The 13,407-nt window shown below is 51.1% G+C and overlaps 2 long non-coding RNA genes across 2 annotated transcripts; one reads left to right on the forward strand and one right to left on the reverse strand.

Annotated features, from left to right (window-relative positions):
* Window positions 1-3,647: 3,647 nt before the first annotated feature.
* LOC121103353 lies at window positions 3,648-11,478 on the reverse strand. Its single transcript, XR_005835519.1, has 3 exons — window positions 11,240-11,478; window positions 10,457-10,696; window positions 3,648-4,064 (listed from the first exon to the last, which is right to left on the reverse strand). It is a non-coding gene; the product is annotated as an uncharacterized LOC121103353 (long non-coding RNA).
* Window positions 10,287-12,510, forward strand: LOC121103357. The gene is made up of 2 exons (XR_005835526.1): window positions 10,287-10,440; window positions 11,475-12,510. It is a non-coding gene; the product is annotated as an uncharacterized LOC121103357 (long non-coding RNA).
* The last annotated feature ends 897 nt before the right edge of the window (window positions 12,511-13,407 follow it).

Here is a 13,407-nt window from a genome sequence, read left to right on the forward strand (position 1 = left end):
AATCATGGTCTGAGGTACCAGAGGGACTTGGGATTCTCTTAGGGGTGGTCTCAGAACCAGAATGGAAAAGGCAGCCAAGCACTTGAAGGCCTAGGGATCCTGGTTCATCTGACCACCCAAATCACGGGTATCCCCACACAAAATCCAGTACTTCTTGCAATGGACTGTGTAGGTCTCAGGAGCTAGATTCATGCATCTCAAGGTTCATCTTTGAGGGTCTCAGAGGAGAAACAGAAGGGTTTTCTAGGTTTCCACCATTTTGATTACCAAGGCTGTTCTGAAAAATCAGAGCAACTCATGATGGTCCAGGTTATGTGTTATGTGTTTTTAACACATATTCTTATCCAAGATATGTGTTAAAAACTTGATAGAAAATCCTCCTCCTTTCCTATCTGAGTAACCAAGGAAGCTCTTGGGGCATTGAAAGGCACCTGCCTGGGACAGTTGGTAGAGCACAGGACTCTTGATCCCAGGGTGGTAGGGTAGGTGAGTTTGAGCTCCACACTGGGGATAGAGTTTACTTTTAAAAAATAATGGGGGCGCCTGGGTGGCTCAGTTGTTGGGCGTCTGCCTTCAGCCCAGGGCGTGATCCTGGCGTTCTGGGATCGAGCCCCACGTCAGGCTCCTCCGCTGGGAGCCTGCTTCTTCCTCTCCCACTCCCCCTGCTTGTGTTTGCTCTCTTGCTGTCGAATGAATCAATAAAATCTTAAAAAAATAATAATGAAATACTCTTTTAAAAAATAAAATAAGTAAGTGGACATTGTACAACTGAAATTACAATAACATAGCATGTTAACTATACTGCAATAAAAAAAAAAGTGGGGGCGCCTGGGTGGTGCAGTCATTAGGCGTCTGCCTTCGGCTCAGGGCGTGATCCCGGCGTTCTGGGATCGAGCCCCACATCGGGCTCCTCCGCTAGGAGCCTACTTCTTCCTCTCCCACTCCCCCTGCTTGTGTTCCCTCTCTTGCTGGCTGTCTCTCTCTCTGTCAAATAAATAAATAAAATCTTAAAAAAAAAGTGGGCAGAGATAAACCCATTTTAAGATCATAAGAACTGGAGTTGAGGCATACAGTCAGGGACCAGAAAACCCACATGCAGATCAGGGGTCCCCCGAGTCACCCTGTGGAGAGACCTTCTGGATCCAGCATGCCATCCCCATCCTGACCGTCGTCCACAACCCCAACCAAAATATCACCTGACCCACCCAACTCAGTCCTAACCCAACCCCAAACAACTCCAACTCACTCATTTCAAACCAAACCAATTTCAGGACAATGGCCCTTCCACAACGGATCCTTGGAGCCTAGGATTCCTGGAGAGCTGACATCCAGCCTTGCTCATACACCTTTCCACCATGGCTGCCTGGGGGCTTGGGCTCCTTGTCAGACACCAGGGCTCAGCCAGTTGCCATGCAAGCCCTACCCACAAGGGGGCAGGTGTGGGCAGCACGCTGGGCAGTGCCAGCGGTGGGCGAAGTCACACAGGTGGGGCTAGTTTCAACAACGACCTCATGGCGATGACCTTGTTTCTCACAGGACTTGCTGCGTGATGCCTGGAACAGCCCACAGTTGCTCTGGGGCATTGTGTTTATGCAGCCTGTACTCACCATGAACACCCATAGGAGCTGTGTAGGCAGAGGGCTCTGTACAAGTTGAGTGTGGGGTAGACAAAAAGACCAAAGCGTAAGCAAGCAACCTGGGCTCTCTCAACCCTATGGGATGTTGAAGTTCCACTTACCTGCTCTTAACACCCTACAGCACAGTCATGCCCTGCCGCTCAGATTCTTTGCAGTCCCGAGGCACACACATGGGTCTCCAGCCCCATGACTTCAATACATCCTTCCACGTAGTATGGGAGTTGGCAAATGTCCCTTATCCTATTCCCCAAACTAGAAGTTCAGGTCCCCAGACTACCTCCCACAACATCCAGGAGCCAACCCCCAGACCTCGCCATCCCCAGATCCAGCATCCTGCTGTCCTGACCTCCCCAGTCATGCCTCCTCGGGACCCTAAGCCCTGCACTGGCACAGCCTTTGCCAGTGGCCCCATGCAGCACATCGTGTTTGGAGATGAGGAAAGCAACACAGTTAAATGTCCACACATGGAGGGTCATTTGCCAGAGCTGGGAGTGGAGCTGACACCCCTCACCTTCCAGGACCTTGTCACCACCTCGAGTCTCTGGGAAAGTGAGTGGAAAATCCCTCAGGACAGGAGCCTTTTCCTGTACTGTTACCACTTCCCTGTGCCCTGCACTACATACATATTATTCATATATGCTGTTCCTGCAACTTCTCCAGAAGTCTTTTTTTTTTTAAGATTTTATTTATTTATTTGACAGAGAGAGAGAGCACAAGCACAAGCAGGGGGAGCAGCAGAGGGAGAGGGAGAAGCAGGCTCCCCGTTGAGCAAGGAGCCCAATGCATGGCTCCATCCCAGGATCCTGGGATCATGACCTGAGCCGAAGGCAGACACACTTAACCCACTGAGTCACCCAGGCGCCCCCAGACATCGTTGGTTTTTTTTAAGCAATGCTCTTTCTTTAGGTTTTACAACTGCTGCCTGTTTTTCCAGAAATTTCCCCCACCTCCTTGACCTCATTAGCTATAGACTCCTGTGCGTGTGTGTGCACAAGTTCAAGTTGTAACTGTCCACAGATATATTCCGAAGGTCAGAGCCATACACACACGGACATGTGCATTAGGGCGGGATTTACATATCCAGGTCAAATGACCACATTCTGCCTGGTCAGACTGGGGAAACACGGTTGTGGTCAACAAGATGTATGTGGAAGGAGGAACAAGGTTCCTCCTGCAGAAAATGGTGGAAGGTGTGTTGTAACCAGTGTTGGGATAGAATTCCCCTCAGAGCAGTTTGTTTACTGTCCAGGACAATAAAGATGCCGCTCAGAAAAAAAATCTGTTTCTTGTCCTAACTAATAACATTCCACTCTCATAAAGATTTATTTGCTATTCAAAAAATAAATATGCCTCCAGGGCAGATCTGTTTATAGCTCAGATTAATAAAGATAATATCTCCTGAGCAGAGATTGTGCAGATTTCCTGCTGCCTCTGATGAGACTGTGGATTTCTAAGCTCATTTTCCTCCACTGAGGTACAAAACATGTGTCTGCAGCATAAACCTAGAGAAGGGACTCCCTCAACTCCGTAAAGAACCGATACAAAATCTCACAGATCACATTGGTTAATGTGAGAAACTAGATTCTTCCCCCCCGTGGCTGCAAACAACGAAAGGGTGTTTTCTCTCATGTCTCTTATTCAACATTATACTGGAAGTCCTAGCTAATGCAATAAGACGCCACCACCAAAAAAGAGTAAAAAGTAAATTAAAGGTATACTTAATTAGAAAGGAAAAACTCAGGGGCACCTGGGTGGCGCAGTCGTTAAGCATCTGCCTTCGGCTCAGGGCGTGATCCCGGCATTCTGGGTTCAAGCCCCACATCAGGCTCCTCCGCTAGGAGCCTGCTTCTTCCTCTCCCACTCCCCTTGCTTGTGTTCCCTCTCTCGCTGGCTGTCTCTCTCTCTGTCAAATAAATAAATAAAAAATCTTTAAAAAAAAAAAAAGAAAGAAAGGAAAAACTAAGAAGGTCTTCGCTCCCTGATGACATGATTGTCTATCTACAAAGTCACAGAAAAAATTGACAAACCTTATGGAATCAATAAGCAATTATAGCAAGATTCTGTTAACCCTCTAAATAAAACTGTAAGTTATTTTACCAGCGACACGGGTTTATTCAGGAATACCAGAGAATTGCCGTTCGGGACAGGCAACCTATGGCAAAACCATAGGCAAGTCCAGAGAACACCTGGTAGGGATGCTCTTTTATAGAGGAAAGGAAAGAGTTGGAGGGGCTGTTTTAACCAAAAAGTCCACTGGAGTAACTGGGAGTTTGGAGCGCAGTGGCTTCTCACTGGCTGAGTTGTGACGGTCCTTCACTGGTGGGGCTGTTGCCTGGAAAGGAGAAAATCTTCCTTTTTCCCGCTGGGTTAGTAAAGTATATGCTTCTTCCTATTGAAAATGCAAGGTATGTCTCTTCTTGTTGGGGTCTGCAAGTGACAAACGGTAGAGCATCAGAGCTCCCCCTTCTGGCCCCAGACTCCATTTTAAATTGCCTTTTATTAATTTTTCAGTTGCAAGGATGCAAGGATGCTATCTAGAAGTCAACTGTCTTTTTATATACAGCAATGAACAGTAGGAGTTTGGAATTAAAAACACAATGCCATTTACATTAGCACTCACAAAAATGAGATCTTAGAAACTAATCTAAGAAAACGTGTGGAAAATCTATATAAGGAAACTACCAAACTCGATGAATGAAATCAGAGAAGATCTAAATAACTGGAGAGAGATTCCATGTTCATGGATAGGGACACTCGATATTTTGAGACGTTAGTTCTTCCCAACTTGATTTATAGATTCAAAGAAATCCCAGTCAACATCCCAGAAAGTTAATTTGGGAAACAAACTGATTTTAAACCTTATATGGATTTTAAACCTTATATGGAAAGTTAATTTGGGAAACAAACTGATTTTAAACCTTATATGGAAAGGCAAAAGACCCAGGACAGCCAGCAAAATCAGGAAAAGAAGAAGAAAGTTGGAGAACTGACACCATGTCAAGACTTCCTATAAAGCTACAACTATCAAGAGAGTGTTGTGTTGGTGAAAAAAAATAGATCAATAGAATGGAATATAGAGTCACAAAACAAAACAAATGCACACAAATAAAGTCAGCAGACTTTTGACAAAGAAGCAATAGCAATTCAATGCTAAAAGTCGTAGTCCTTTCAACAAATATGGAAACATTAGACATCCACAGGCAACAACAACAACAAAAAGAATCCAGACTAAGATCTTACCTTTTCACAAAAAACTGATGCAGAATGGAATATAAATGTAAAACAAAACTAACACATCAGTTATTTCTAACATAGGAAGGTCAGAAGCCAGGCACCAGACCCAGGGCATTCTGTGTGTGGTCGTTATGTAGTACCTGCTAGAAAGATGGGGACTCCCCTGAGGACTTTCAGCCCAGTTTCCACAAGCTCTCCTTCTCCCCCCCCATTCTCCTCCCTTCAGGAAGTCACTGGGCAGGGAGGATTGTATGACATTGAAATCATGGCCCAAAGACATGGAATGTAGGAGGACAGCAAGTCAGAGTGTGAGAGGGAGAGAAAGAGAAGGAGAAGAAGTTAGACAGAGTCAGTGACTTCAGAGAGACAGAGCTGGGCACTGGCTCCATTCAGCTCCACATCCAGAAGTACAGGAGGGAGGGGGGAGAGATGGACTCGAAAACTGAGAGACACAGAGTCAGACATGGAGTCAGAAAGACAGAGAGACTGAGTTAGAGGAGGACTTGCACGGACGACAGATTCCTCGAGGCAGAGATGGAGGGAAACCTCCAGAGGGTGATGGAGGCACAGGACCTGAGAGACAGCAAGTCCAGTACATGCACCACAGGGCTGTTCATGGGGCCATCTCTGGACTCCTGAGTCTTGTTCTGAGGTGAGCCCCTGCCTGCTGCCTCCTTGTTGGGGCAAGGATGCATGGATGAGCATCTTGGATTGGGTATGTCCCCATGGCCAGCAGACACACTCAAGGTGCTGTAATTTTTAAGTTAAACTCTGGCGCTGCTCTGATCCCAGACCCAGGTGAAGGAACCAGGAGAGGGGTCAAGAGTGGGAACACAAGGAGAGACCCCTGAGCCAGTCCCTAAGGCCACTGATCTACCCCCTGCCATCTCCTGTTTTCAGTATCTCTCTCTCTTTTTTTTTAAGATTTTATTTATTTATTGACACAGAGAGAGACAGCCAGTGAGGGAAGGAACACAAACAGGTGGAGTGGGAGAGGAAGAAGCAGATTCCCAGTGGAGGAGCCTGATGCAGGGCTCGATCCCAGAACGCTGGGATCACGCCCTGAGCCGAAGGCAGACGCTTAATGACTGAGCCATCCAGGTGCCCCTGTTTTCAGTATCTCTGTTTCTAATTGACTATTTTGACCTTACAAGAGGGTTCATTCCTGCCGCCTCTGCCCTTACCTGCACACTCCCCCCAGTGCAGGTGTCCATGCCGCTGAGGTCCCTACTCCCAAGCCCCACAGTGTAGAGTGGACATCTTTTACAGCTCCCTCGTCAAACTGTGTGAGAATCTTTCTGGGGCATTTGCCCACTATCAGAACCTGTGGCTCTTAGGGCATATGGATACTCGACTAGTTCTCCGGGTTAGTCTCTACCATGACTATCCCAGTCCGTAGGCTCACTAGCAGAGGATGGAAGTTTCTCTCCATCAGCTCCTGGGGTTACTTAGCTTCTCATGTTGGCAGTCCGTGAGGTGTGAGAGGATGTCTCCGTTTTACCTTGCATTTATCTTACAAGTGATTTCGAGCATCTCGCAAACGATTGTTAGCTCTTTCATTTTCCCTCTGCACACCACTTGTTCATACTGCTGCTCATTTCTCTATAGGACAGGCCATCTCTTTCTTGTCCATGTGCAGGAGAGTCTGGTATATTCTAGATATTGATCTCTCATCTGTTGGGCACCAAATCACTCTTTCCTTTCATTCTGCCGTCCGCTTATTTATTTAACCCACCACATTCTTCCGTGAACAGAAGCCTTTAATCTCAAGGCAATGAAATCCATAATATTTTTGTCTTAAGTTTGTGTCTTTGGCATCATGGCTAAGATCCTCCCTCGTCCCTCCTTTACAAAGATATTCCCCTACATTTTCATGCCATTGCCCTATGTTTGTTTCTGTCTCTCTGTGTCTCCTGTAAATGTCTTGCTCTTTATGATCTCATTCTCCCTCTTTCCCTCCATGCCTCCCTCATGCCTCTTCTTTCTGTTCATGTCTCCATCTCTTCATCTCTTTTTTTCTGGGCTTCCCCCACCTTCACTCTTCCATAATAATGTAATAAACAATATATGATCTACAGTCAGGCTCCCTGGATTCAGTTTGCTACCTGTGTGGTTTGGGATAATATGAAATAGTCATCAGAACCTGCAAAGTTCTAGCACACTGCTTGGCACATACCAGATGCTTAATAAATAGGACCTGTGATATGAACCATCTTGGAATATTCTGTCTAATAGGTGTCCCTTCACACACCTGGCATTCTGAGCCATGCCGGATAGTTTATGCTACCAATGTGATTTATGTTAACAACTGTTTTTGTACACCTGGGCCTGGGCCATGTTGCATCACTTGGACCTCTGGAGAGATGGGAGACTGAGTAGTTAAGGTCAGTCATGCAGATACTCTGTGCCCATTATACTGACCCCCCTATAAACTCTGGACACCAAGGCTTGGGTGAGCTTCCCTAGTAAGAAATACTTTGTACTTGTCACACATTGTTGCCAGCAGAATCACATGTTGTCCATGCAACTCCACTGCAGGGTGGTCCCTGATTTCTCCACATTTCGATCGTTGATTCCTTTGTTGATTTTGGTGTGTATCCTGTCATTGTAATAAGCCATATAAACCACCGTATAACATATAAAACACAGGATAACAGTCACTGGAATAAACCATATAAATCACAGTATTACAGCCTTTCTGAGTTCCTGGAATCCTCTAGGAAATCATTGAATCTGAGGGTGTTTGGGGGCACCTCCAACATACCCCCCTCCCCCGTAGTAAGTCACCTTCCAGGGACTCCAGTCTCTTCCCTTAGTCTGTCTGCCTACAACACAATGCTGACCCTACTGTTCCTCTACTCACAATTTTTCTAGGGCTTCCCACGGCCTCCAGAACAAATTGGGTTGTTCGAAGTCCCATCCTTGCTGTGTGTGTCTGGTGCACTCTGCTTCCAACTTCTGTTTCTTGCTCCATGGACAGCATCTACCATGGGTCACTGTCCCCTCTCTCAGAGTGGACACACATCCCTCTTTCATCTCACCATCACCACAGAGAACCCAGACATCCACCTCCTTCTGTGTGTCTTTGCAGAACCTATGTGAGATGTCTGCAGACATTGTCAACATTCCTGGGATGGGAGGACGCCAAACTGCCCGCATCTGAGAACTGCTGGGGTACACCTGTCTCTGCCCCCTTCCTTTCCCTCCTACTCTTTGGCTCCATATGGGTGGCCTGGTCCCCAGCCCAAGGGCAGAGTCCCCATTCCTCTCCTCCCTCTTCCTTCTCCCCTCTACCCTCTCTCTGCCCTCCCCCCTCCTCCACCCTCCTCCCCCCCTCCCCAAACACTCCCCCTTTCTCTTCCCCTCCCCCTCCCTCTCCCTCTCCCTCTAGCTCTTCCTCCATGGCCCCCACCAGGCCTTCCCAGTGTCCCCCTGCCATGGATCATTGTCCCGGAGGGAGGGCTGGCACATGAGAAGCCCCCCCAACACACACATGTTCAAGAAACTTATGGGTCCACTCCAAGTCCACTGGCCTCCCCAGCCACTCCCCTCCACCATACAGCACTGTACCAACGCCACCTTGGGGGCTGGGACATCATCGACCCAAATAATACACGCCAGGGCTACTCCAGCAAGTGCATCCAGGACACCTGGGTCTGAAGGAGGAGGAGGCTGGGGACCAACACCTCTCGGTCCCAAGGAGTGGGGGCTGAGGAGCCAGATGATGTCACCCACAGCTGGGTCCCTCCATTGCCAATAGCCAGGAAGCCAAATGATCTCCCCTATATGGACCTCAAACTCCTGTCTAATGACATGTGTGCCTGACACCACATACAGAGGATGACTGACTTCATGCTGTGTGCCAGGAACTTGGAGGGTAGTAAAGACACCTGCTTGGCGAGCCAGCCTCTCCCCCTCGGCCACCTGGGCTGGGGGAGGGGACCCAGATTCAGGGCGGGGGTGCAAGTGTTCACCAGGCATCGGTCCCACTGCTGCCCAGCTATAGCCCCGCCCCCAGTGCCTCCGCCCCTATCCTATCCCACACCCCCATCCAGACACCACCCGCACCTCAGTCCTGCACATCACTATTCACCCCTTCCTCCATGCAGCACGTACTTACCGAGCACCTACTGCATGCCCCACACCAACCTAGCCCCTGGGAAGACAGCAGTGACCAGACAGAGAGCAGCCCCCCTCACGGAGCCAGCCCCCCCCCCCGCCGTGAGGGGACACAGACAGAAACAGTGAACGTCACACAGAAGTGACAGTGCATGTCAGAAGGAGACATCTCGGAGCCAGGGGACAGCCCTGTGATGAGGGAGAAGGCAGAGAGGAGGCGGGGCTGAGCGGACACCTGCAGCAGGAGAGGGGGAGCCCAGCATGACAGGAGGGGGGGAAGAGCAGAGGAAGAGCAGGTGCCAAGGCCCTGGGGGGGGAAGCGGCCTGGAGTGTGTGAGGGTGTCAGCCAGGCCAGTGTGGATGGAGCCCAGGGAGCAAGGGGAGAGGGCGGGAGGCGACACCAGAGGGAAGAAAGGGGCCCATCCTGTGGGGCCTCACCTGGGGCCACAGGGAGGTAAGTGCCGCTCCTCTGAGGGACCCCGGGGCCATGCGCACTGCTGAGCAGAAGCAGGACGGGGTCTGACTTGGGTGTTCACAGGGCCCTCAGGGGTCTGTGTGGGGTCAGACAGCAGGGGTGAGGACAGGCAGGAGGCCTGGTGTGGAGTGAGGATAGGGGTGGCCAGGGTGGAGGCAGGGAGGGCCAAGGGGTCCACTCCTGATACCTCTAAAGGGAGCCCCCAGGGTTTGCTGAGCGACTGCGAGCGAAGAGAGGGGCAGACATGACCTAGATTGATTCGAACTTTGGCCTTAGTCTCTCGGCTGAGCAGCTTCAAGATGTCTACACTCACAATATCCCCCACCACCACCACAGCACGCAGGTGGGCACCCCAGCCTTTCACCTCCCTGAAGCCCACTTGAGCCCAGCATTTTTCGCCAAGCCTGGGCCTCCTGCCTTCTGGCTCTCACTGATCGTCCCCTCCTCTGTCCCCTTGCCCAGCCAGGTCAGGCCTATTAGCACCTGGACCCTCACCCCCACCCCCCCGCCTGCTTTACAGGCCTCCAGCCCCCATTGTCCCCCTCTACTCCATCCCCCTCCTGCCCAGTCGGTCATTCTGAACTCAGAACTGACCTTGCTCCTGCGTGCTCACTTCAGGGCAGTGCTACAAGCAGGGAGCTCCATGAACTGGAGCTACTCTGAGAGCGGCACTCCAAAAAGTGCCCAACCAGGACGGGGCTGGAGGGCGCTGCTCCCCGAAAGGGACAGGACGGGGGCGTGGCCTCAGCTCTGGGGGCGTGGCCTAGACTGGCTGTTCTCTGGGCAGGTCTAGGCTGGGACTGTGGAATTAAGTCTTTCAGGAGAGGGCTGGTAGCCCAGCTATGGAGGCAGCCTGGAGGGATGCTTAGAAGCCCTCCTTTGTGCTGCACCAGAGAAAAGCCGCCCCACCGATGTCAACAACCTCGCGCAGCCACCAAGGACTCCCCCAGCACCGCCCCCAGCGTGCCAGCCCAGGTACCCTCCGCCTTACCTCCGGCTGGGTCTGGAGGAGGCAAAGTGAGCCCTATCTTTAAGTCTCACGGTGTCTCCGTCCTTGACTTTCCCTGCTCTCCTCGTGGTGTGTCCCAAGCCAGTCCCCAGGGCTGCAGCGTGGCAAGGTGCGCGGGGTGACCGAGGAGGTCTGCAAAACCGCCTACCAGTTGCTGTATCGTCGGGGCACGTTCTGTTCCAGCAGCAGAGGCCCGAAGGCAAAGGGCCCTGCATTTAGGATCTGGGAAAGGCAGGGGAGAAAGGAGGAGATCTGTCCACAGGGAGACAGGAGTGGGGCAGAGAGGAGGAGAGAGTGAGGATCAGGACACGAGGACGGAAAGAGGTGAAATAGGGAGACCCAGGGAGGTGAAAGAGAGCAGGAGACAGGCCCCATGCAGAGAGGGGGAGGGAGAAAGGAGCCGTGGAACACGGAACACTCCAGCCGGGCTGGAGGTGCAAAGAGAACAAAATGGGAGCCGGTGGGACATGCAGAAAGGAGGGAGGTTGAAGGAAAAGGAGGAAGGAGATGAACAAATTGAGATGAAGAGAGCTGGAGGAAGGCAGAGATTCTGACACGGAAAGGCAGGAAAAAAGAAACAGAGGGAACCAGAGGGGAGAGAGAGAGAGAGAGGGAGAGAGATAGAGGGAGAAAGGCAAGCTGGGGGACCCGCAGAAAAGCAAAAACTGAACTTCAGGACGGAGTGGGCAGAGGAGGGCCCAGGCTCTGAGACGTGAGTTCCTGGGGGGTAGACTGGGGGGTGGGGGGGAGGCCTGTCCTGCCCACCTTTGTCTTTTGTCCTGTTCTGTCTCTCCACTCCTTTGATGTTCGGCCTGACTTGGATCTTGGTCCCTCTGCCTCTGTCCCTGAAGGACGGCGGGAGCCCTCTGGGCTGGGGTGGAGGGGTACTTGCAGGACTTGGTGTCCATAGGGGTGCACCCCTGCGGAAAACCCCAGCACACCAACAAATACCTGCGCAAACGTGGGCCCGTTCACTGATTGGATCCAAAAATTCCTGCAGAACAACTAAGGACAAATCTCAGGACGAGTCTCCAGCCTCCCCTCTCTGCCGCCGCCGAGATCCACCTTCTTCAGAGTTCCCGAGTTCTGCGTCCTTCCCCCAAACCCCCCTCCCTCAGACCCATGAGTAAACCTCCGCGGGACAAGCGCACATTGGCGTCACCTAGCGGCAGGAGCCTTCCAGGGCAAGAGGAAAAGACGCAAAGTTTGCAGTCTCGGTTCCCCCCTGCTCCTCAGCCTCCCCCCAGCACAGAACGAGAAATAGCCTCGGATGTAACCTTGTAATCCTAGTCCGTACATGAGGTTTTCTCCCTGCTGGATAGAAGAACACTCTCACGCTGGGGCTCCACGTAACTCCACGTTTCTTCTCCCTGGGACTCAGTGTCCCCATTTGTAAAACGGGAGTCTCCAGAAAGGAATTTCAGAGAAAGGTGCCATATCTGAGAGGTGGACAGACTCAGATTCTTCAATCCCCGATCTGCCGCTGCCCGACTGTGTCATCTAAGAAAGACCGTAGTGAAAGGACATTTTAAAGTTTGCAAGAAGACCTACATAGGGAAACATAAATGAAAACCCCCTTGAGCAAAGTTTAGGCGCCCGAAATACTTTAAGGAAGGGGCCCACTTAGGCAAACGCTAACCACAGCTTCTCGCTTCTGTACACGCCTGCTGCCGGCTTGCTAAAGATAAATCGAGTCCCGGGGTGGAGGGGCGCCTAATTGTATCCCACCCAGAGCTATCACTCTCCCCGGCAAGCTGCCATCCTACCCTCCACCCAGAGTGACACCCAGAGTGACACCCAGAGTGACCCTCCGAAAAGACCACCACCCTGTACCATCTGAAGCCCTCTGATAGTTCCCCGCGCCAAGCGACTTGACCTAAATTTCCTATTGGACAGTTTGTACTAGCCAACCGGACTCAGTCCCCCCATAAAAACCTTACCCATTCCTGGCTCGGGGCTCTTCTCCACTGCCCCTGCGTGGGTTATGAGATGAGCCCCAGCGCGCTGGTCCTTCAATAAAGCCTCGTGTGATTGCATCAAGAGCTGTCTCTCTCGACCTCTTGGGGTTGAGTCGCCGCATCCTTTAAGGTAGGGTAACGACACCTTGTTCCCTCCTTACAGTAGGACCACCCCTCCCTATGATTTTGTTCTCAGGGGAAAACAGGACTGATAATGACCAGGGTTACCCAGCACTGATTAAATGCCAGGCACGGGTTTCAGGCACTACTGCCTCAAAACACTGCTATGAGGCAGAAGCAATTATTCTCATCTTACAGATGAGGAAACTGAGGCATAGGGAGGCCAAGTGACTTGCCCAAAGTTGCACAGTATTATGGGTTGGAGGCAAGATTCCAGGCCCCCGGCTCTAGAGTCCACATCTGAATCACATCCCGTGTTAACCAGTCTTCTAAGTGCCAGCCTAATTTTAGGATTTACACACTTGCTCCATGCATATTACCTCCTCCAACCCAGAGACTATCCCCATCCTTTCTCCACTCCTACCCCACATTGGTACCCTGATAACCAGAGAAGTGATGCTTTGCACCCAAGGGGTAACAAGAGCCCTTGGATCATTTCTCCGCCCCCCCCCCACAACATCTGTAGCCTGGATGACCTTGAATGACTGGGGGCCTCCCCTCCCCACTGTCTGTTCACCTGTGAAATGGGGTGAAATTAACAGTGCCCTTAGCTCCTTACGTGCTCTTAGATACTCCTTGGAAAACTCTATGAGGGGATCCTCTGATTATTTGATTTTAAGGATGAGAATCAGAAGCAGAGAAAGGAAGACACGCCAGAAGCTCCCAAAGGAGCAAGTGGGGAAGTGGGGGGTCTGAGCCCAGGTTCTCTGACTCCAGAGCCAGTTCCCTGAAACACCACCTTCAAGTCGTCCCACGTTGAAGGGGGTGGGGTGGGGGTGAAGGGGAGCCTCAGGC

This window comes from Ursus maritimus, unplaced genomic scaffold, assembly GCF_017311325.1.
Source record: "Ursus maritimus isolate PB19 unplaced genomic scaffold, ASM1731132v1 scaffold_19, whole genome shotgun sequence".
Lineage (NCBI taxonomy): Eukaryota > Metazoa > Chordata > Mammalia > Carnivora > Ursidae > Ursus > Ursus maritimus.